Below are 24,827 nucleotides of genomic sequence, written 5' to 3' on the forward strand. Positions count from 1 at the left end.
CCCCCCCCGCCCCCACCCGTAGGAGAGTCTGCGTAGGTATCATAGACCCCAGCTGGATTTTCCCAGGCCACAATGGCCTCCTATCAGGAGGAAAGAGTCACCTGTGTTGGTTTTCCCTGAGGGTGAGACCCAGCAGGTTGAAAGATTTTCCTGTGAAGTGTCTGGAATGTGCTTTTCTTTTCCTGCCCAGTATGTGGCGCCTGTGTGCCTGCAGGTCCCACCAGCATAAGATGATGTGGTGCCTTTAACTTCGGCAGACTCTCCCTGCTGGAGGCGTGGTGGAGACAGAGGAGAGGTTGTAGGATGGTTTTAATGGCTTCAAATTACCAAGCCCTGGTGTCTGAATTCCTTGAGGGAGGGATTCCACCTGAGTTGGGCTTCACCCCTCCCCTGGGGAAGGCACAGGTTCCAGACAAGCCCTGAAACGAGCTTCTTTCTGCCTGTGCCTGGGGCAGTTACAGCCTGAGAAGTCCTGTCGCTGTATCCAAAGGCAGTCAAGCCTTTGTAGAAACACAGCCTCAAAAACCTGTTTTTTTTTTGTTTGTTTGTTTCTTTTTCTGTCAGCCCTGCCCCTTGGTGCTGGGGCAAAAATGAGCGACCTCCACTTTGACCAGGTTCACCTGAGCTGGGGGCCTATTTTTAGTAGTCAGAATTTGTTAATTAATTCCACAACTGGGGTTTGGTTGAGCTCAGTCCCTGCTGCTGATAAAGTCCCTTTTCTTTCCCCTCTGGGAAGCAGCCTGTGGGGGAGGGGCGCTGGCTGCTGCAGCTTTGGGAACTCTTGGTTCTGGGGGGGCTCGCAGCCCGTCCAGCTGGTCCAGACTGGGGCACGCTGTGTGTCTGATCACTGACGTGGCCCCAGGAGCTGTTTAGTACTGTTTCTGGTTATTTAGTAGTTGTTCTGGGGGACGAACTGAAACGTGCACATTGCTAAGCTGCCATCTTGGCCAATTTTGTTCTTATTTTAACATTTAGTGAAAGAGAAAGTGTTTAAAGGGAAGCTCAAATATTGATGGCTTTTTAACGGAAGGAAGAGGAAAACTCATTTTTAAAAATCTAACAAATTGTGCATTACATCCTTTAAATAGAATGAGATAAACTTTGGTGGGGAAGAAAGTACCTCATAATTTCAGGTGAATGAAAAAATTTAGAAAGTCCTTAAAAAGTGAAATCATTTTAGAAAGTTTCTATAAGAAAAAGGTCATGAAGAGAGAAAGAATGTATCATTGTATTATGAATGATAAGCAGATGCTAAGAAGTTTGGGATTATTACAGTTGGTGTGAAAACTGTACCCATGTGATGTTTGCTTAAATCATATGTTGAAATCAGTAAATTAATAACCATGCTTTCAATGTAAAGATCTCTAAGTTAAGCAAACGTTTAGCTTTGGTTTGAGAGTCATTGTGGCATGATGGTTAAGACCACAGACTTCGAAGTCAGCTCTCACACATGGTGGCTTTGTATTAATGATAACATTTACTTGACTTCTTTGGGCTTTGGTTTTCTCATGTATGAAATGGGAATAATATTAGCAGCTACGTCAGAGGGTTGTTGTGAGAATTAGATGAATTAGTATACACAAAGCACAAGTGATGAACACCCAGCATGTGTGTTTCACATGAACAATTAAGAGATGAGTATTGTGGGAAGACCTATGAGAATTAGGTAGAGAAGTCATGTTATTGAATTCTGCTGCTAGGATAATGGAATAACTTTGAGGAGATGAAGGTTGGATCATTTACGAGTTAAAATGTATGCCAATGGCTGAGCAGTTCTGTGATTAGCTCTTTGAAAGGAGAAGGTAAAGCAGACTCCTGGCTTTTAGATGGGTCTTCTTTTGTTGCTGTCACCCTGGATTATGGCAGGATCTGAGGGAGAAGGAAGACAGAGTCAGTAAATAAACTTTTAGGATTTTTTTTTTTTTATGGCTTAACAGGACTTTATTGGTTTGTAATTTAGAGGCTAAAAGGCTTGCTTCTTTTTGAGGTTTGAGGCATTCTGGCTGGCCAGCAGTCCTTGGTTTGTTGGCTTTCCTGTCACATGGCAATATCCTTTCCTTTTTCTTCCTGTTCCTACTGACTTCCAACTTCTGGCTCCTGCTCCCTCCCCCATGTGCTGTTATGTTATTCACTTGTGTTGTTATGGCCACACACATTGACATTTATAATATTAACCTTATATCTTAATTTGAATTAGCACATTTAGAGTCCTCAGTGACCACAGGTGATTGGTGTCTACTATATTGGACAGTGCAGATCTACGTTTTCTCTCACTCTGGCTTCTCATTTCTTCCTCTTATAAGGTATTCAGGATTATTTTTAATAACTGTGCAGTGTTCTGTAATATTAATTTTCTTAGTTTACTAATCAAATCCAAATATGTTTAAACATTTCTGATATCTGCTTTTTTCCTCAACAGGTTGTGTATTATATCTTTAAATTATGGTTAATAATGGTTGCATAGTGTTTTGGTGCATGATAAGTCAAATCAACAGTAGTGAAGGGTCTTTTAACCATTGATCTTAGTGACACATCATTTATAGAAGCCAAATCAACTGTGCTGTTATGGCCATACACATTAACATTTATAATAATACTAACAGATGTAATATAAATTTCCATGAATTTTTTTCTTAATTTTTTTTAAATACCAAAAAACACCAAACAAATGCAAACATTCTTAACTGTTAATTATTCCATTCTCCCTGTATAATCAGTAATTCACAATATCATCACATAGTTGCATATTCATCATCATGGTCATTTCTTGGAACATTTGCATCTATTCAGAAAAAGAAATAAAAAGAAAAACAGAAAAAAATTCATACCTACCATACCCCTTGCCCCTCCCTTTCATTGATTTTTAGAGATTGTTGTGTTTTATTTTTGGCAGAAGTTGACCATATCAACTGGGTCTTTATGCCATTTCCTGGACCAAGAAGATTTATGTTGAAGGTAGTGGGTGCTTAAGAATTTGGGATTTATTTTGCCATGTTTATAGGAAGATTTCCTCATTTGCCTTTCTTCAGTGAAAAAGAGTTAACCATCAAGGACTCTTTTTTTCCCCCTTAATTAACCATTAAAAGCCGAATTGGGCATTTAAGTGTTATGAAAATCATTACAATAACACATAAATTTCCTTGCTTTATCTTGTGTGATATCCTTGGGGATAGTGCATGTTTTTTGCAGAATATGCTGATGGAAAATGTTTACACAGAAAATGAGCTTGTAGTGTGAACACACTGAAATAACTAATTTATCATCCCTAAAATAAATCTCACTCTCTGCAGCATCCAAGGACTCCTAAAAGCTTATTCTAAATATAAATTGGGCTTAAAAGACTTACTTTTTTTCACATGACTTCTTCCAAGTACTTTTCTGAAATATTTTTTCGTTTATTTGTTAACTTACTTGTTGTTTGCATATGCTGTTCCCCCTCAAGCCAGAAAGTGAGCCACAGTCTCAGTCATCACTGCATCTCCAGTGCCCAGTTTATAAACATTCTTAAATTGAATTGTATTAGATCTGTTTTCAATCCATTCACTGACTAAAGAATTGATTTCTTTAGGAGAGTAACTTGCCAGATAACACATACATAAAATGAAATGAAGTAAAGAGGTTTTATCAGGGGTGTTCTGTTGCTATATAAAGATAATAGTCTGAGAGTCCTCCTTTTTCCTAAATAGCATTTTTCATTCCAAATTGCCTAGGTAAAAACTTCAGCACAATTTTGACCATCTCAACCTTTGCATGCTTTTAAAAGTCTTAATGCTCAATTGTAGCTCTTATTCTGTTGCTATTTTGATGTACCTAGAATAGCAGGTGCCATGGAAATACAATGTGAGCCTTAAATATAAGCCACATATGTAATTTAAAATTTTGTCATAACCACATTTAAAAAGTTAAAAAGAAATAGATGAAATTAATTTTAATAATATTTTATTTAACCTATTATGTCCAAAATATTTCAACATGCAAGTAATATAAAAATTATTGAAATCTTTTTACATTCTTGATTTCATACTAGGTATTTGAAATCCTGTGTGTATTTAACCTTGTATCTTAATTTAAATTAGCACATTTTGAGTCTTCAGTGACCACATGTGATTGGTGTCTACTCTATTGGATGGTGTAGGTCTAGGAGATCATAAAAACAAAACCATGAGCCAGAATGCTAAAGTTTAGGTGAGGGCGAAGATATCTATTTTATAGTCTTTCTTAGGATAGCTTTAATAGTTTTAATTTTTTTCCTTAGGTTATTGACATAGAAAGATTTATATGATGATAGGAAGTTATTGCTGCAGACTGGGATTTAGACATTGAATTGGTGAACAATTTAACCAGAATAATAGTATTTTAGAATTTAAAAAATTCAGGAACCCCAAAGTTTGGTTATATCTAGTTCTTCTTTCAAAGTGTTTAAAAAAAAAAAAAGCAAAGAATAGTGGATGTAGAGGCTCTGACTAGAGCTGTAATATTTTAATTGTTTTAGGGGAAAAAAGATCTGAAGCTTATATGGCAAAATGTTGAACATATATCTGGATGGTGGGCACATGGCATTCTTTATATTATTTTCTAATACTTGTTTCTATGTTTTGAATATATCATGAAGAAATGTGAAGAGTTAAAAAACTTAACAGAAGTGAAATGTGAATGAGAACATTATTTGATGTATTAAAAATCTGGAGGTGATAACCATGCTTTTACTTTTCCATATTGACAATAAATATTCTTTCTTTTACCTGCAGTTAATATGAACTGCAGAAAAATAGCAACCCATTTTCAGTAACTGCTTTTCTTTGGATGAGACTTATGAAAGATGTACTGTCTGGATTTAATATAATTTCACATTGTGACTATAATATTCAAAGAATGGGATATATTGTAGAATTTGTGTCTTAGACATATGTTTGATTTGTAGATCTTTAATTTGAGAGACCAGGTTGTAGAGACATTTTTGGAGTTTAACATTTTCAAACCCTTTTTTTTTTTTTTTTTGGTAACTCAATCAACAAAGTTCTTTATTTTTAATTTATTCAATATTGTATTAAAGATACAGACCAGATGTCCACTTTTTCAGTGGAATACGTTTTTTTCCTTTTCTTTTTTCTTTAACGAAGTACATTTCTTTTCCTTAGAAATAATTGATTTTTCCTGCTGAGTTATACAAGGTCAAAAATATAGATTTTATCAAAGCAAGATTTGTGATCTTACTCCTTTCCTTGATGGAATCCTGACTTTACTTGGTAAAATTTCATTTGGAATGATACTTCAAGAGGATAAGTTATAACAGAGTGAATAACAAAATTTTTGAAGTAGTTGCAAATTTCACTCAATATAGAAAAAATTTATGTCTGCAAATATGCTTTCATTCAACAAATATTTGTTAGTTACTGGTATATATTTCCACAAATATTAAAATAGTTGAAGCCTCTACTTTCATAGAATTTATAGAGATAATAGCTGTTTGCATTTTGGTGTCTTTTCCTCCAGTCTCTTTCCAGCAATAGGTATTAGAAAATTGGGATCATATTATTAAAATAATGTTGTATATCTTAAGCAGCATTTGTAGCATAAATAATTTCTCACAATGTTAAAGTCTTTGAAAAACATCTTTTAAAGGGTTTCCTACTATTATCTTTCTTTTTTCTGATTACAAAAGTAATATATGCTGTGCCCTTCTGGGGTACATATGTACACCAGAAAAACCATGTCCTTTAATCCTCATTCAGTATTCCTGGGTGGAATCTTTTTTATTGTTTCCATGGAGATGTGACCCACCCAGTTGTGGGCAGAAACATTTGATTAAATGGTTTCCTTGGAGATGTGTCTCCACCCATTTAAGATGGGGGTTACTTATGGAGCCTTTTAAGAGGGAACCATTTTGCAAAAAGCTTAAGAGCAGCCAGAGACCTCTGGAGATGAAGAAGTTAAGTGCCCCTGGGAGAGCCTCATGAAACAGGAAGCTGGGAGAGAAAGCTAGCAGGTGTTTCCGTGTGCCTTTCCAGCTAAGAAAGAAACTCCGAACTTCGATGGCCTTTCTTGAGTGAAGGTAACATCTTGTTAGTGCCTTAATTTGGACATTTTCATGACTTTACAACTGTGAACTTGCAACTTAATAAATTCCCCTTTTAAAAAGCCATTCCATTTCTGGTATATCACATTCTGGCAGCTTACTAACTAGAACAGAATTTTCCTAACTAATATATATGCTAAATATAAACATTTATATAAAGCAAAAATGTATAATTTAGCAAATAAAATTCCCTAATAATTCTGACCTCCAAAATGATAGATGTTAATAGTTTAGTGTGCATGCTCTCTAACTTTTTCTATAAAAAGCATATATATACTATACACGTTTTCATTCTTTTTTTTTTAAGTTTACAAAAATGTGTTTTCTTCTCTGTACTGTACTATAACTTACTTTTTTCATTATCCACATATTTTGGGCATTTTTTCTTATCAGTAACTGCGCAGTCTATCTCATTTTTAATGATCACATGGTATTCCATAGTAAAGTTTATTAGAGTAATAATTTAGCCAGTGTCCTAATGATTGATGTTTGGGTTGTGTCCAGTTTTTTGCTGTTATGAGTGGTGCTGTAGTTAATGTCCTTGTCAGTATCTTTACATAAGACTTTGAATATTTTTGTTGGATAAATTCCTAAATATAGAGTTACTGAGTCAAAACTTAGGCCATTTAAATTTTAATATAAATAACTGAATTAGCCTTCAAAAAGATTGTACCAGTTTACATTCCTGCAGACAATACAGTAGCCAGACGTCTTTTAAATACAGCATTTATTGTGCTTACAGCATGTCAGTACTGTTCTGCGTCACTGTTATCCTCCCCACATCCTTCATGAAGTAGAGACTGTTATTTCCTTGGATGGGGAAATTGAGGACACTGCATAGTAAGTGCTAAGGTTGCATGTAAACTGAGGTAGCCATTTCCAAAACCTGTAGTATTGATTACTAGGTGACATTTCCTCTTAGATCTAAGTTTCACCAAAATGTTTAGTTTTACAACAATGTTGTAAATGTAGTTTTGTGTTCTTGAGAAAATAAAGCCTTAATTATCCATAATGTATTGGGAGTGCCTTTCCAGTTAATTTTAGTTTTTTTTATTGTATAAATATCATATATACAAAGCAAAGAAAGAAAAAAGCAATAGTTTTTAAAGAACTCTTTAACAAGTGGTTAGAGGACAGATCCCAGAGTTCGTTATGGGCTACCATACCATCATCTAAGATTTTTCCTTCTAGCTGCTCCAGAATATAGGAGGCTAGAAGGCATAAATATGTTATTATCACAATCGACTTTTTTTTTCTTTTTTGTGAACAGTGTTTTTGGTTGGAGTTTGGCAAGTTATGATAGGTAGCAATATCTAACTGAAGCTTGCATAAGAGTGACCTCTAGAGTAGCTTTTCGATTCTATTTGAACTCTCTCTGCCACTGATACTTTATTAGTTACACTTTCCCCCCTTTTGGTCAGGTTGGAATTGTTGATTCCACAGTGCCAGGGACGTTGTTCATCCCTGGGAGTCTTTCACTCCTGGATGTCATGTCCTCTTTAGTGGGGAAGACAGTGATTTACTTTCAGAGTTGGGCATAGAGAGAGTGAGACCACATCTGAACAACGAAAGAGGTCCTCCAGAATCACTCTTAGGCTTACCTACAGGTAGGCTAAACTTTGCTATCTATATAAGCTTCACAAGAGTAAGCCTCAAGATCAGGGGCTTGACCTATTGATTTGAGTGTCCCTAATGTTTGACACAGTGTCAGTAGATATCCTGAAAGTAAAGTTTTATAGTTCCACAGTGAATAAAAAAGTATTTGCAAAGTTACCTTGGGGAATAGTGGGAAAAGGGGAAAAGTCAACTTCCCTAAGTGGAGAATTCTTGATACTCTCACAAGTAGTGGGGACAACCAGAGTGTGGGGTAGCTGATGGCTGGTTAGCTGATGGCTGCGGGTAAGCGGCCGTACTGAGTCAGTCACACAGACACAGAGCACACAGCACACGACTCAGGAGACCACCCTCAGGGGAAAATGGAAGGCGTCTGCTTTATTCAGGAAGTGCACAGACTTATATAGGCTGGGAAGCATGCAGGGACACGTCGGGCTGGGATTGGTGGTTGTTGTTGCTAGGCTGGAGGGCAGATTTCCGGGATTGGTCACCGTTGTTGCTAGGGCGAAGGGCAGATTTCAGGTCAGCCATTTCGTGTTGCCTTGCATCAGCCACGGCAGCCATGTTAGCAATATTGTATGGCTTCTCCAACACAGAGCAATAGGCTGAGCACCCAATCTTGGGGTTTGTTCATATGAAACTTAGTCCCGCAGACATAGACTAAGCCTACTTAAAATTAGGCCTAAGAGTCACCCCCAAGAGAACCTCTTTTGTTGCTCAAATGTGGCCTCTCAGCCAACAGGACAAGCAAACTCACTGCCCTCCCCCTCTCTACATGGAACATGACTTCTAGGGGTGTGGACCTTCCTGGCAACATGGGGCAGAAATTCTAGAATGAGCTGGGACTCAGCACCAAGGGGTTGAGAAAACCTTCTTAACCAAGAGGAAGGAAGAGAGAAATGAGACAAAATAAAGTGTCAATGGCTGAGAGATTCCAAACAGAGTCAAGAGGTTATCCTGGAGGTTATTCTTACGCATTAAATAGATATCACCCAGTTATTCAAGATGTAATGGAGAGGCTGAGGGAAGTACCTGAAAATGTAGAGCTGTGTTCTAGTAGCCATGTTTCTTGAAGGTGATTGTATGATACAGCTTTCGCAATGTGACTGTGTGATTGTGAAAACTTTGTGTCTGATGCTTCTTTTATGTACCTTATGGACATATGAGTAAAACATTGGGATTAAAAATAATTAAACAATAGGGGGAACAAATGTTAATATTGAAATTCTAGTGATCAGTGAAAAGGAAGGGTAAAGGGTATGGTATGTATGACTTTTTTTCTGTTTTCTTTTTATTTCTTTTTCTGAATTGATGCAAATGTTCTAAGAAATGATCATGATGATGAATATATAACTGTGATGAAAAAAGAATGTTCATATTGTATGTTGATTTTATTAATAAAAATTAGAAAAAAGTTTAATAGTTTCGTATTTTTTCTTCCATCCCTCAAGGACCTTGCCAATACTTTTTGATTATCTGCTTAGTGTATTCTAGGATGTATCTAGGCATTACCTTAAGCTATACAGGATTAAAGCCTGTCATTCTTATTGTGGACTCTCTGTGTTTCAGTTGTTCAAATGAGCTCTCCAGACAGGTTGAGTTAGATTATGTGCTACAGAAAATTTAGGTTCTGGACAAAATTTCTTCTTTTGGTCTCAAAGAATAGATGTGGTTCTAAAATATAGACAGTGTCTTCCTTATCCCTGGCTTCCAGAACTATTTCAGCCAATCCTAAAAAACACCTAGGACAATATATAAGATTCTACAAAATTTCCATGCAGTAGGGTAACTTTCCCAGAAACCTACAACATACAGATGGGTCCCTGGACCAGATAAGTCCTGAAACCTGGGGGACCCAGCCTCTCCAGAACATCAGCTAGTTCCATCTCCCTACTCCATATTACTTATAACCCCTTCCAACATGAAAAAGTTAGAATGACCATAGCTCAAATACCCCTAAAGAGTGGGATAGAGGGATCAAGGGTGTGGAGATGTACAGAGAGGGTAGGGTTTAACTAACAAATATGATTGCTGAATCATTAAATGGTTATTTCTTTTAGTCTCCAGTATCTTAGAGCAGCTAGAAGTAAAAACCTACAGTTGTGGAATTGTAACCCATGCCGAACTCTAAAATCTTTTCTACAATTAGTTGTTGAAATGTGCTTTGAAATTTATTGCTTTTGATTTTTTCACAAAAAAGGAAAAAAACTGATTGTGATGATAAATGCACAGCTAATATGATGATATTGTGAACCATTGAAGGTACACATTGATGATTACATTGTATGTGAATACATAATATATCAATTTAAAAAAGTATACTTAATAGCACTCAGTTGGCTCATAAAAGCATATATTTAATGAACTAGTAACAAAATTAGTGGAAGGGAGGCAGAGAAACTTTGTTTTATAAGAACTAGAATCGAGGGGTTCCATAATCATCTGGCATCCATTTGATGTTGTACCTATGGTTAGAAATGTACATGATAGGAACTCTGGGCATCTTTTGGATTCTTTGCTTAAGGTTACAGTCAACTGTGACCACAATATAACACTTGGCTTGAGTTACTCTGTGTACTAAGCAGTCATCTGCATAGATTCTTTTGTGCGAGCATGGTAGCTGTTCAAATTTTGGATCCTTAGCAATCCTTTGAGCCACTAGATACTTTTGTCCCAGTTTCTCATTTTTCAGCCATTATACAGTCAGTTATACAAATAATACGCTTGATGTAACAAACTGTCCATCATTGACTGCAATAAATCCAATTTGGCTTTAATGGAAAAGTTGATAAAGTTGGTATTGACCAGGATGTGGTAAGATGGACCCAGCTGTGTATTATATTGGAAAAATAAGCAAGGAGTGTATTGGGCCACTTTTGTCTCCTTGAGTGCTCTGGGATCTTTCTTTTCAAGTTTTAATCTGCACCTTTTCTTTAAGCATCTGATTGCTGAGACTAAGCATTTGCTTCATGGTTGCATACTTCCTTGTTTTCTTGTGTGTCCTCATGTTCCATGCCACACTCTCGTTCTTATTTCTGAAATCACCAGTGGTATGGCCCTTTTACATCATCCTCAAGGTACATTCATTTTTATTGCTGAGTAATAGTCCATTCATTGTATGGAAATACCACATTTTATTATCCATTCATTTTTTGATGGACATTTGGGTTTCAATTCCCTGGCTATTATAAATAATGTAACTTTGAACATTCATGTACAAGTTTTTGTGTGGATGTGTATTTTCAATTCTGTTAGGTATATATACTGAGGAGTGGAATTACTGGGTCATATGGTGAATCTTGGTTAAGTTTTTGAGGAACTGCCAAACGTTTTCCTAAAGTGGCTGCACGACTTTACAATCCTACCAGCAATGTATAGAGGTTCTAGTTTCTTCACATTCTTACCAACTCTTGTTATTTGTCTTTTTGATGATAGTGATCCTGGTGGATATGAAGTGATTTCCATCTCATTGTTGTTTTGATTTGTTGAGTATCTTTTTTTGTGTGTGTGCTTATTAGTGCTTTGCTGTCTTCTTTGGTGCCTTTTGATCTTAAAAAAAAATAAAATCTAATTGTATTAGTTCCCCTAGGTAACACCTTCCAGTAGTTCCTGTAAATTGGAACATTTTTCTCTTCCACTTTGCCTTGCAGTACTGATTTATTTAATTCTTTGGGCCTCAGTTTAGATGTAATTTCCTTCAGGAAACCATCTCTGGTCCATTCCCTACCACCTCATTACTAGCACTTAAACTGGGATTGTTTATCTAGGCTTACTTCCCTAGCCAGGTAGTAAGCTTTCTCAGCAGGGTTTGTGTCTGACTGAATGACTGAATAATTGGATGTGTAGCAGTTCTTTTGTTTTTTAACATTAAACATTTTATTTATTTATTTTCAATGTTGTCTTGGAATTTTAATTGGATCTGAGCCAGTATTTCATAATTTTTGTGCATGCTTTGCTTCCTCTCATGTTTTTACAGATAACGCTAGGGTTAGATTGTGCTGAGAGTGATTGCTTTTGCCATTCAGGGCACGGAGTGCTCCCAGAGACAAGGTTTAGGTTCTGGAAAACCTCTAATCGCTTTCACTTCTGCCGATTGAGTATGGATACAGAAAGTGCAGATGCATCCTGCCTTGGGGGTGCTCCTTGACCTTGAGGCAGAGAGATAAAACGTACTACAGACAGAGTTGACGAGAGGCATGTGGGGCTTTGAGTAACAACAGTCTCCTAGGACTGGTGCACCACAGATGGTGACAGTTCTGTTTGACCTGAGATATCTTTTTGCATGGGAATAAATATTCAGACAACTGGTGCCCTAGTTCTGGCTCTAGTTCTTGAACTATAGACTAGATATTCATTTTTAACATCATATGGAAAATTTGGTCATAAAGATAAATTTTTTTCTCCTTCTAGTTTTTAAGAGGGAACTCTTATTTCTGAACTGTAAAGTGGATCACAGTTTGCTTTTAGTGTTGTTCAGACCAGTTAACACAGAATCTGAATTTATTTCTATGATTTTGGCTTTACAGAGGTAAATATTACCATTCTCATCGGGGTTTCTAAATCTACTGCGGTTTGCAGATAGGAAATTTCACAGATTCGTATGTTTCCCTTTCTTAGCTCACTTTGCTTAACTTATTTTACACCTTTGCCCAAGGGTGTAATTTTACGTGGAGGACACATAATTAATTTTCCATGATCCCATGTTGTTCAGGCATTTTAAACCTGTAGTCTTCATTTATGTGGCTTAGTTTCTCCATAAGCCATGTCACTAGGACTTTGCCACAAGGAGGAAAAGAGGAATTTCTTATGGAGAGACATCTGAATATTTGGAAAAGAGGTTTTGGGTAAATGAGGGGGTTGTTTTAAATGCAGTAGTCATTGCGATTCCTTTAGTGCATTTTCACAAGAAAGCCCTCTTGAAGCTTTATCTAAAAGCACCAAAATGAGGCCCCTTGTAGTGATGGTTCCTGACCTCAGTGCATGGTAGGATTGATTCTGCTTGAACTAGCTGACTAATGCTACCTTTTTTTTCAGTCTTCAAGTAAAATAAGCACCTTTCCTGGCTATTTTAGAAACTAAATAAGAAATTTTAAAGAGCTGGTTCCATGGGAATTACAGGTTTCCATACGTTTGTTTATTAATACCTTATAGAGGGTTGTTGTATGAATCAGTAGGATAATGTATGAAAATAATTGAGGCTGGTACTTGGAACATAGTGCTAAACAATTGCTGGCTCCATAGCTTCTGATCCTAAAGTATTATGCTGCTCTCCTTTGAAATCTTAGGCTAAATTTATACAAATTCTGTTCTTTATTTTCACTCAGCATAACCAAGACAAGCTTGATTTTCACAAAGAATTAGTATTAATAGAGTATAAAAATACAGAAAGCCATAGAAGCAGTTGGGCACCTAGTTCCCAAAACCCGGTACAACTTTAGGTTACCAGTTCCTGGGCTTCCTGCTTCCCTCTCCCATGACCTCTGGACCTCCACATTGTGACTACCTACTTATTTCCACATTGTGAGTGTGCTCTCTCTCATACCTCTATCATGCACTCACCAAATACACCATAACAGAACTTTCCTACTGACCCAGTTTCTTTTTCATTCAACTTGGGTTTTGTTCCTCATCTTATCCAAGACTGACTTTTCTGGTCTGTGGTGATTTAAATGATTTATATCATTTGAGTATAGATGATTTATAAATGATCATCTAGTTGCTGTTGGTTTAGGTCTATGCTCTAGTTTGCTAGCTGCTGGAATGTAATATACCAGAAATGAAAGTCTTTTAAAAAGGAGAATTTAATAAGTTGTAAGTTAACAGTTTTTAAGCCAAGAAAATGTCCCAATTAAAACAAGTCTATAGAAATGTCCAGTCAGAGGCATCCAGGGAAAGGTACCATGGTTCAAGAAGGCCGATGAAGTTCAGGGTTTCTCTCTCAAGTGCGAAGGCACATGGCGAACACAGTCAGGGTTTCTCTCTTGGCTGGAAGAATACATGGTGAGCACGGCGTCATCTCCTGGCTTCCGGTTTCACGAAGCTCCCCAGGTGACATTTTCCTTCTTCATCTCCAAAGGTTGCTGGCTGGTGGACTTTCTGCTTCTCGTGGCTATGTCATTCTTCTCTGTTCTCTCTGATCTCCTACAAAATGTGTCCTCTTTTATAGGATTCCAGTCTGAATGGGTGGAGACATATCTCCACCTGATCCAGTTTATCAGCCATTCTTGAATGAGTCACATCTCCAGGGACATGATCTAATTAATGTTTCAAACATAGGGTACTGAATAGAGTTTAGAAGAAATGGCTGCCTTTACAAAATGGGATTAGGATTAAAACATCGCTTTTCTAGGGTACATACATCCTTTCAAGCCTGCACAGTCTATTTACTGGTTGATAATTTATTTAAAATCATTTCTCAGATAAATCCTTCTCATTCTATATGGCAATTTGACCTTGATAAAATAAAAGTTACACCATGTATAATAGTATACTAATCATCAATAAATATGTATATCTAATAAGAATCGTGGTACATGTGTTAGCAGGAAGATTGTGCCTCATATTTAAATGTTGTAAAGTCCTGAGTTCTTTATGATTGTCTTGCACTGAGCCTGATGGGAGTATAATTGCACATAAGCAGCAATCATAGTAGTAGAGTGACTTAGTAAGTTATTGGGATAGCATTGGCAATCCAGTTCTCCAAATGGTAGGATAAAGATTTTACATTTTCCATTCTAGTTTTGCTTTCCTTATCTTAAGAAAAAATTGCTTTAAAAATTTTAACTCTTCTGTAAACTAACTGCAAAAGTCTTTCATCTTCCTTTTAGAACACAGTGTGTCTACAAACAACGGCAGAAGGGGCCATGGCTTATTTTTAGTTGGGATCTTTTGAGCTTTTCATTTTAATTGGTGAAAATGTTTTTCATCCTTGACCTTTTCAAGGGATGATGCTTCTTTCTAGGTTATGTCTGAGGAATTCTGAGGTGGAGAACTTGCTTTAATAATTTTCTCACATAATAGGATTCTGTATTTAAATTAATGTTTCAGAAAGAGGTAATAATTGATAGTAAAAATACTAATTTTTCATTTTTCTGAGGAAATAAATAACTTTCCTGTGATTTAATAGTTCTAATTGCTTTCTTTGACAATTTCTTCTGTATATCTTCCTACACAGTACCTCAGAAGTTGAGGTGAGAGAATGATCCCATTTTGTGTCCTTATAGGAGTATTAAGTATTCGACATCTTTAGGATGGAGAATATGGGTATCTTTGAATAGAATTAGTATGTTTGCTATTTTAGTTTAATTAATACTTCAGAATGAAAAAAAAGCTGAAGTCCAATTAAAGAAAAAATATTAGAGAAGTATATTCTCTCAGATCTCTTAACCTACCTACAAAATTTGATCTGCTGTAGGGAGAGTTGAGAAAAAGAATACATAAACCAGCAACAATGAGCTTATTGTGTTTTCCTTCCCATTGTCTTACTTTTGTTCCTCTGATAAGATTATGTAAAAATCTGTTAAATCTTGGTCATACTTGACTGAGCATCACATTTAGTATTAGATTAATGATATATAAGAGAATATGATTTTGAAAGGCCATGTAGGTGTGTCGTTCATTGACTTAGATGTACGTGGAGGATGAGAGCGCTACAGTGATATACGTCCAGTGTTAAAGTTTAGAAAAAATGGATTATTTAGTGAAGAAGAAATTGAGCAATTACTTGCTAACTAGGGTAAGTTCATATAGGACAGGGGTCATTGGAAATAAATTTTGCTTAATAAGAAAAGGGAGTTGTTTACTTTGTGGTATATGCCAGTTTTTGACACCTTTGTTTTAGTGTGCATTTTTTTGGTTGTTGAATGGCAGGTATCTTCATTACCTTTCACCTTCATTAATGGCATTGGAAGCAGTGAGAAATAATAAGTAGCTTTCTGTCGAGGGAATAATTTTCAAAATTTTATGCCTGCTAAAACAAAAGAGATTATTTTCAGTGCCAAAATAATACAACTGCCCATTTTCTTCCTAATGTTAAAATGATCCTGATCTACAAAGAGAACTTTCAAAAAGATACAGCAAAGCAGACTAATACTTTAGGAAGAGCATTACCAGTAATAAAAAGTACAGAATTATGGTAGTTTGCATTAATTTTAACAACTTTTTTTTTAACAGCTTCTGAGTCAAGCTGAAAAAAGATAAGCAGAAATAATGGTTTTCATTTTGATTGTATTGAATTTATTATGTGGAGTGCTATCTTCCTTTCAGATGCAGAATCAAGATTTAGGTCCTATTTTTTTTTTTGAAGGGAAGGAAAATGATTTTATTAAATCAGTTCATAGGGGAAAAAACAAAGGAAACAAAAAACATTTGATATCCACTCGCTACAATAAATCCACGCAGCTACCTAGCTGAGGTGGTACTTCTATTCTTTTTTTTTTTTTAATTTAAAAAATATATATATAACAACAGACAGACTCAAACATTCTGAACAAATGATCATTCCATTCTACATATATAATCAGTAATTCACAATATCATCACATAGTTGCATATTCATCATCATGATCATTTCTTAGAACATTTGCATGAATTCAGAAAAAGAAATAAAAAGAAAACAAAATTCATATATGTCATGCCCCTTACCCCCTCTCTTTCATTGATCACTAGCATTTCAGTCTACTAAATTTACTTTAACATTTGTTCCCCCTATTGTTTATTTTTATGCCATATGTTTTACTTGTCTGTTGATAAGGTAGATAAAAGGAGCATCAGACACAAGGTCTTCATAACCACACAGTCACATTGTGAAAGCTCTATCATTATACAATCATCTTTAAGAAACATGGCTACTGGAACACAGCTCTGCATTTTCAGACACTTTCCTCCAGCCTCTCCATTACATCTTGACAAAGTAGGTGATATCAGTTTAATGCAGTAAGTATAACCTCCAGGATAACCTCTTGACTCTGTTTGGAATCTCTCAGCCACTGACACTTTACTTTGTCTCATTTCCTTCTTCCCACTTTTGGTCAAGAAGGTTTTCTCAATCCCTTAATGCTGAGTCCCAGCTCATTCTAGGATTTCTGCCCTATGTTGCCAGGAAGGTCCACACCTCTGGGAGTCATGTCCCATGTAGAGAGAGGGAGGGCAGTGAGTTTGCTTGTCATATTGACTGAGAGAGAGAGGTCACATCTGAGCAAAAGAAGAGGTTCTCTTGGGGGTGACTCTTAGGCCTAATTTTAAGTAGGTTTGACTTATCCTGTGTGGGTTCAAGCTTCACATGAACAAACCCCAAGATTGGGGACTCAGCCTGTTACTTTGGTTGTTCCCTCTGCTTGTGAGAATATCAAGAATTCTCTACTTGGGGAAGTTGAATTTTCCCCCTTTCTCACCATCCCCCTAAGGGGACTTTGCAAATACTTTTAACTTACTGTTCAAATCACTCTGGGATTTATTGGAGCATCACTCTGGACAAACCTACAAAATCTTATACCCTACTCAAGTTTTCGTGTATTTACAGTGTTCAATTAAGCTGTCCACATAAGTTATATTAGGAACTGCACTAGTCAAAATGTAAATTTCGTATTGGGTCCTTTTTTGTTTGAGTATGGGTGATGCCAATTTTTTATCTCAGCAGAACAAAAAAAAAATCTGTTCACTGAAATAATTCAAAATAATATAGTAAAAAATGGAATAATCTGAGTATAGCAGACTAGATTGTAGTTATTTCAGTTACAAGTGGTCTTCTGCCTTTTTAAAAATATTTTTATCAATAAAACAACATACTAACGCAAATATTCCTTTTTTAAAAAATATTTTTATTGACGAAACAAAACATACAAACATGAACATTCTTAAACTATGAACATTCCATACTTGGTGTACAGTCGATGGCTCACAATATCATCACATAGTTGTATATTCATCACCATAATCATTTCTCAGAACATTTGCATCATCCAGAAAAAGAAATAAAAAGAAAAAAGAAAAATGTCATACATACCATAACCCTTACCCCTCCCTCTCATTGATCGCTAGTATATATCTACCCAATATATTTTAACCTTTGTTCTCCCCTATTTTTTTCCCTATACCTGTTATTATTCCCTTCATTGATCACTAGTATTTCAATCCTCAGTTTATTTTAACACTTGTTCCTCTATTATTTGTTTGTTTTTTAATCCATATTTTTTAACCCATCTGTCCATACTGCAGATAAAAGGAGCATCAGCCACAAAGTAGTCACAATCACACAGTCACATTGCAAAAGCTATAGTATTATACAATCATCTTCAAGAAATATGGCTACTGGAACACAGCTCTGCATTTTCAGGCACTTCCCTCTAGCCATTCTAATATATCTTAAACTAAAAGCGGGGTATCTATATAATGTGTAAGAATAACCTCCAGTATAACCTCTCGACTCTGTTTGAAACCTCTCAACCACTGATACTTTATTTTGTCCCATTTCTCTCTTCTCCCTTTTGGTTGAGAAGGTTTTCCTCAATCCTTTGATGCCGAGTCCCAGCTCATTCTAGGATTTCTGTCCCACATTGCCAGGGAGGGTCACACCCCTGGGTGTCCTGTCCCATCTAGAGAACTGGAGGGCAGTGAGTTTGCTTGCTCTGTTGGTTGAGAGAGAGATAGGCCACATGTGAGCAACAAAAGAGGTACTCTGGGAGAGACTGTTAGGCCTAATTTTAAACAGGCTTTGCCTATCCTTTGAGAGGATAAATTTCATATGAGCAAACCCCAAGATTGTGGGCTTGGCCCGCATTGGTTTAGTTGTCCCCACTGCTTGTGAGAATATCAGGAATTCTCCAAATAGGGAAGTTGAATTTCCCCTCCTTTCTCACTGTTCCCCCAAGGGGACTTTGCAAATACTTCTTTGTTCACTGTTCCAGTCACTCTGGGATTTATCGTGGCATCACACTAATCTGTACAAACGTATAAAATCTCATGCCCTATTCAAGGTTCCATGTACTAATAGTATTCAATTAAACTGTCAGTATAACTTATATTAGGAAATGCACTAGTCAAAATAAAAGTTTTTACCAAATAAACATTTTTTGCTTTAGTGTCACACATAAAGTTTTAAAATGTGAATGACCATGTATTTTCAACACCCAGCAATATTGACTATCCTTTGTTCTTCCTCATGGAAAAGCATTTTTTCTTTTCTTTTCTTTTCTTTTTTTTTTACATTTAGTCACTATCGTTGTACACTCTAGGCATTCCTAGATTATACCATTCTAGTCTTTATTGTCTGTCTTTCCTTCTGGTTTCATATGTACCCTGTGCTGGTTTGAAATGATGTATGTATTCTAGAAAAGCCATGTTTTAATCCTAATCCCATTTTGTAAAGGCAGCCATTTCTTCTAATCCCTATTCAGTATTATACATTTGAAACATTAATTACATCACCTCCCTGGAGATTTGATTTAATCAAGAGTGGTTGTTAAGCTGGATTAGGTAGAGGGATGTCTCCACCCGTTTAGGTCTTAATTAGTTTCTGAAGTCCCATAAAAGAGGAAACATTTTGTAGAATGAGAGATTCAGGAGAGCAGAGAAGAACGACATAGCCACAAGAAGCAGAGAGCCTACAAGCCAGTGACCTTTGGAGATGAAGAAGGAAAATGCCTCCCGAGGAGCTTCATGACACTGGAAGCCAGGAGAGAAAGCTAGCAGATGACGCCGTGTTCGCCATGTACCCTTCCAGCTGAGAGAGAAACTGTGACTGTGTTTGTCATGTGCCTTGTCACTTGAGAGAGAAACCCTGAACTTCATCGGCCTTCTTGAACCAAGGTATCTTTTCCTGGATTCCTTTGATTGGACATTTCTATAGACGTTGTAATTGGGACATTTTCCAGGCCTTAGAACTGTAAACTAGCAACTTATTAAATTACCCTTTTAAAAGCCATTCTGTTTCTGGTATATTGCATTCTGGCAGCTAGCAAACTAGAACATGCCCCCTCCCTCTAACATTATCTCATTCAGCTTTATTCATTGTACTTACATTATTGTGCCACAATCAGCTAGTATTCTGTTATCCGTTTCTGTATTTTTACAGTTAGTCCTGTTGCACAGTCTGTATTGTTTCAGCTCCAATTACCTAATCTTTACCCTATTTCTATCTCCTGATGGTCTCTGTTCTTAACTGAAATTCTCCAAGTTCCTTTACTCATATTACTTCATATCAATGAGACCATACAGTATTTGTCCTTTTCTTTCTGACTAATCTCACTCAGCATAATGTCCTCAAGGTCATCCATGTTGTTACATGCTTCATAACTTTATTGTATCTTACAGCTGCATAACATTTCATCGTATGTATATGCCACAGCTTGTTTAGCCACTTATCTGTTGATGGACATTTGGGCTGTTTCCATCTCTTGGTAATTGTAAATAATGCTGCTATAAACATTGGTGTGCAAATGTCCGCTTGTGTCCTTGCCCTCATGTCCTCTGAATAGATAACCTCGCAGTGGTATTATTGGATCATATGGCAATTCTATACTTAGTTTCCTGAGGAACCACCAGCTTGCCTTCCACAGCGGTTGTACTATTTTACATTCCCACTAACAGTGGATAAGTGTGCCTCTTTCTCCACATCCTCTCCAGCACTTGTTGTTTTCTGTTTTATTCATAATGGCCATTCTGATTGGTGAGAGATGATATTTCATTGTGGTTTTGATTCGCATTTCCCTCATAGCCAGAGAAGTTGAGCATCTTTTCATGTGCCTTTTAGCCGTTTGTATTTCCTCTTCTGAGAAGTGTCTGTTCATGTCTTTTGCCCATTTTGTAAATGGGTTATTTGTCTTTTTGTTTTTGAGTTGAAGAACTCTTTATATAGTCTAGATACTAGACCCTTATCTGATATGTCATTTGCAAATATTGTCTCCGATTGTGTAAGGTGCCTTTTAACTTTGACAGAATTCTTTGATGCACGAAAGTGTTTAATTTTGAGGAGTTCCTGTTTATCTATTTTTTTCTTCAGTGCTTGTGCTAGGAGTGTAAGATCTAGGAAACCGCCTCCTATTACAAGTTTTATAAGATATTTCACTACATTTTCTTCGAAAAGTTTCATGGTTTTAGCTCTAATGTTTTCATCTTTGATCCATTTTGAGTTAATTTTTGTATAGGGTTTGAGATATGGATCATCTTTCATTCTTTTGCATGTGATATCTTTTTCTCCAGGCACCATTTACTGAGGAGACTGTTTTGTCCCAGGTGAGTTGCCTTGACTGCCTTATCAAAGATCAGTTGCCCATAGATGAGAGGGTCTATATCTGAACATTTTAATCTGTTCCATTGGTTAGTATATCTTTATGCCAGTTCCATGCTGTTTTGACCACTGTAGCTTCGGAATATGCCTTAAAGTCAGGTAGTGTAAGACCTTCAACTTCATTTTTCTTTCTCAAGATATTTTTAGTAATTTGGTACACCTTGCCATTCCAGATAAATTTGGCTATTGTGTTTTCTGTTTCTGCAAAGTAAGTTTTTGGGATTTTAATTGGTATTGCATTGAATCTATAAATCAGTTTAGGTAGAATTGACATCCGTACTACATTTAGTCTTCCAATCCATGAACACGGTATGCCCTTCCATTAATTTAGTTCTTCTGTGATTTCTTTTAGCATTTTCTTGTAGTTTTCTTTGTATCGTCCTTTGTACCCTTAGTTAAATTTATTCCTAAATATTTTATTATTATTTTGGTTACAATTGTAAATGGAATTTTTTTCTTGATTTCCCCCTCAGATTGCTCATTACTGGTGTATAGAAACACTACAGGGTGTTTGAGTGTTGATGTTGTAACCTGCCACTTTGCTGTTCTCATTTATTAGCTCTAGTAGTTTTGCTGTGAATTTTTGGGGACATACAGTATCATATCATCTGTAAACAGTGAAAGTTTTACTTCTTCCTTTCCAGTTTTGATGCCTTGTATTTCTTTTTCTTGTCTAATTGCCCTGGCTAGAACTTTCAACACAGTGTTGAATAACAGTGGTGACAGTGCACATTCTTGTCTTGTTCCTGATCTTAGCGGGAAAGCTTTCAGTCTTCCCCCATTGAGGATGATGTTAGATATGGGTTTTTTTTATATATTCCCTTTATCATGTTGAGTAAGTTCCCTTCTATTCCTGCCCTTTGAAGTGTATCAACAAGAAAGAATGTTGAATTTTGTCAAATGCCTTTTCTGATCAGTCAAGATAATCCTGTGGTATTTTTTGCTTTGATTTGTTGATACGATGTAATACATTAATTGATTTTGTTATGTGGAACCATCCTTGCATACCTGTGGTGAATCCAACTTGGTCCTGGTGTGTAATTCTTTTAATGTGCTGCTGGATCCGATTTGCAAGAATTTTTTGAGGATTTTTTGCATCTATGTTCATTAGAGAGATTGGTCTGTAATTTTCTTTTCTTGTAGTATCTTTGTCTGGCTTTGATGTGAGGGTGATGTTGGCTTCATAGAATAGTTAGGTAGCCTTCCCTCCTCCTTAGTTTTTTTGAAGAGTTTGAGCAGGATTGGTACTAATTCTTTCTTGAATGTTTGGTTGAATTTACATGTGATGCCATCTGGTCCTGGAGTTTTGTTTTTGGGGAGTTTCTTTATGACTGATTCAATTTCTTTACTTATGATTGGTTTGTTGAGGTCGTTTATTTCTTCTTGAGTCAATGTTGGTTGTTCATTCCTTTCTTGGAAATTGTCCATTTCATCTCCATTGTCTTGTTTATTAGCATAAAGTTGTTCATAGTATCCTCTCATCCCTTCCTTTATTTCTTTGGGGTCAGTGATTATGTCTCCTTTTCCATTTCTGACTTTATTTATTTGCAACCTCTCTCCTTGTTTTTGCCAACCTTGCTAATGGACCCTCAGCAGTCCATTTCCCTCTTAGCACTGCCTTGCTGCATACCATAAATTTTGATATGTTGTGTTTTCATTTTCATTTGCCTTGAGATATATACTGATTTCTCTCGTAGTTTCTTCCTTGACCCACTTGTTGTTTAGGAGTGTGTTGTTGAGCCTCCATGTATTTGTGAATTTTCTTGCCCTTTACCTATTATTGATTTCCAACTTCATTCCTTTATGATCTGAGAAAGTGTTTTGCATGATTTCAATCTTTTTAAATTTATTGAGACTTGCACTGTGACCCAGTGTGTGGTCTATCCTTGAGAATGATCCACGAGCACTTGAGAAAAAGGTGTATCCTGCTGTTGTGGGGTGTAATGTTCTATAAATGTCTGTTGAGTCTAGTTTATTTATTGTATTATTCAAATTCTCTGTTTCTTTATTGATCCTCTGTCTAGATATTCTGTCCATTGATTAGAGTGTGGAATTGAAGTCTCCAACTATTATGATAGGTGTGTTTATTTCTCTTTTCAGTGTTTGCCTCATATATTTTGGAACATTCTGGCTTGGTGCATAAATATTTATGATTGTTATGTCTTCTTGATTGTTATGTCTTCTTGTTGAATTGTTCCTTTTATTAATATTTAGTGTCCTTCTTTGTCTCTTTTACCATTTGAAGTCTAATTTGCTGGCTACTAGTATAGCTACTCCTGCTCTTTTCTGATTGTTGTTTGCTTGAAATATCTTTTCCCAACCTTTCACTTTCAACCTATGTTTGTCCTTAGGTCTAAAATGTGTCTCCTGTGGACAGCGTATAGATGGGTCCTGTTTTTTAATCCATTTTGCCAGTCTATGTCTTTTGATTGGGAAGTTTAATCCATTAACATTTAGTGTTATTACTGTAAGGGCAGTACTTCTATCATTTTGCCTTTCGGATTTTATATGTCACATCTAATTTTTTCCTTTTCTTACCTTTACTGATAGTTTTCATTTCTACACTCTTCTCCAAACATCTCTCTCCTGTTTTTTCCTATCTGTCTCTAGTGCTCCTTTTAGTATTTCTTGCAGAGCTGGTCTCTTGGTCACAAATTCTGTCAGTGATTTTTCATCTTAAAATGTTTTAATTTCCCCCTCATTTTTGAGGGACAGTTTTGCTGGATATAGAATTCTTTTTCTCTTTTAGAATCTTAAATATATCATGCCACTATCTTTTGGCCTCCATGATTTTTTGCTGAGAAATTGTGTCTTATTGGGCTTCCCTTGTATGTGATGGATTGTTTTTCTCTTACTGCTTTCCAAATTCTCTTTTTCTCCTTGACATGTAACATTCTGATTAGTAAGTGTCTTGGAGTATGTCTTTTTGGATCTATTCTGTTTGGGGTGTGCTGCACTTCTTGAATCTGTAATTTTAAGTCTTTCATAGGAGTTGGGAAATTTTCAGTGATAATTTCCTCCATCAGTCTTTTTCCTCCTTTTCCCTTTTGTTCTCCTCTGGGACACCCACAACATGTATTTTCATGCGCTTCATGTTGTCATTCAGTTCTCTTAGTCCCTGCTCATGTTTTTTCCATTCTTTTCCCTATATTTTCTTTTGGTTGTCGGATTTCAGATGTCCCGTCCTCCAGTCGCTTATACTTTCTTCTTCCTCTTGAAATCTAATGTTGTAGCTTTCCATTGTTTTTTTTTTTTTATCTCTTCTGCTGTGTCTTTGATTCCCTTAAGTTCTGTGATTTGTTTTTTCAGACTTCTGATTTCTTCTTTTTGTTTGCCATTGCATTCTTATATCCTGCCTCAGTTTGTTGATTTAATTTTTTATGAGATTTTTCATGTCTCTTGGAACATCCTGAATTAATTTCAACTCCTGCTTGTTCCTTTGCCTGGGCCATATCTTCAGTTTTCCTAGCATGACTCTTATATTTTGCTGGCATCTAGGCATTTAATTTCCTTATTTTATTCTGGAGACTGTTTTCACTCTTTTGCCTAGAATTTTCTTTGTGAGTGGCTTTGTTCTCTGTCTGTTCTTTGACATTCATAGTTCAGCTCATTCTAATCCTCTAGTATAGATTTTGTTTAATGGATCAGAATTTTTCAGTTCTTGTTTTCTTATTTCTTTCCCTGTGTGTATGGAGCCTTTTTTTTTTTCTCCTTTGGAGGGTCTGCTTACATATTTTAGATGCCAGTCAGATTTTCCCAGACCAGACTCGCCTCCTCTCAGGAGGAAAGAGTCACCTGCATCAGTTTTTCCTGAGGGTGAGACCCAGCAGGTAGACAAACTTTACTATGAAG

The 24,827-nt window shown here is 36.3% G+C and overlaps 1 protein-coding gene and 1 pseudogene across 7 annotated transcripts in view; one reads left to right on the top strand and one right to left on the bottom strand.

Moving 5' to 3' along the window:
* Positions 1 to 24,827, top strand: part of RERE (arginine-glutamic acid dipeptide repeats) — a 636,739-nt gene that overhangs the window by 64,670 nt on the left and 547,242 nt on the right. For 4 of the 7 annotated variants that reach the window (XM_077151416.1, XM_077151414.1, XM_077151413.1 and 1 more), the window contains exon 1: positions 2 to 24,827. This exon is cut by the window's right edge and continues 25,830 nt beyond it. The exons of 1 other annotated variant lie outside the window; for it this stretch is intronic. The gene's annotated coding sequence lies outside the window, so the exon portion shown is untranslated. 2 more of the 7 variants (XM_077151419.1, XM_077151421.1) reach the window with 2 other exon arrangements.
* On the bottom strand, positions 10,107 to 10,697 carry LOC143674974 (rRNA-processing protein FCF1 homolog pseudogene; annotated as a pseudogene).

The sequence above is a fragment of the Tamandua tetradactyla genome, chromosome 2, assembly GCF_023851605.1.
Source record: "Tamandua tetradactyla isolate mTamTet1 chromosome 2, mTamTet1.pri, whole genome shotgun sequence".
NCBI classification, from domain to species: Eukaryota; Metazoa; Chordata; class Mammalia; order Pilosa; family Myrmecophagidae; genus Tamandua; species Tamandua tetradactyla.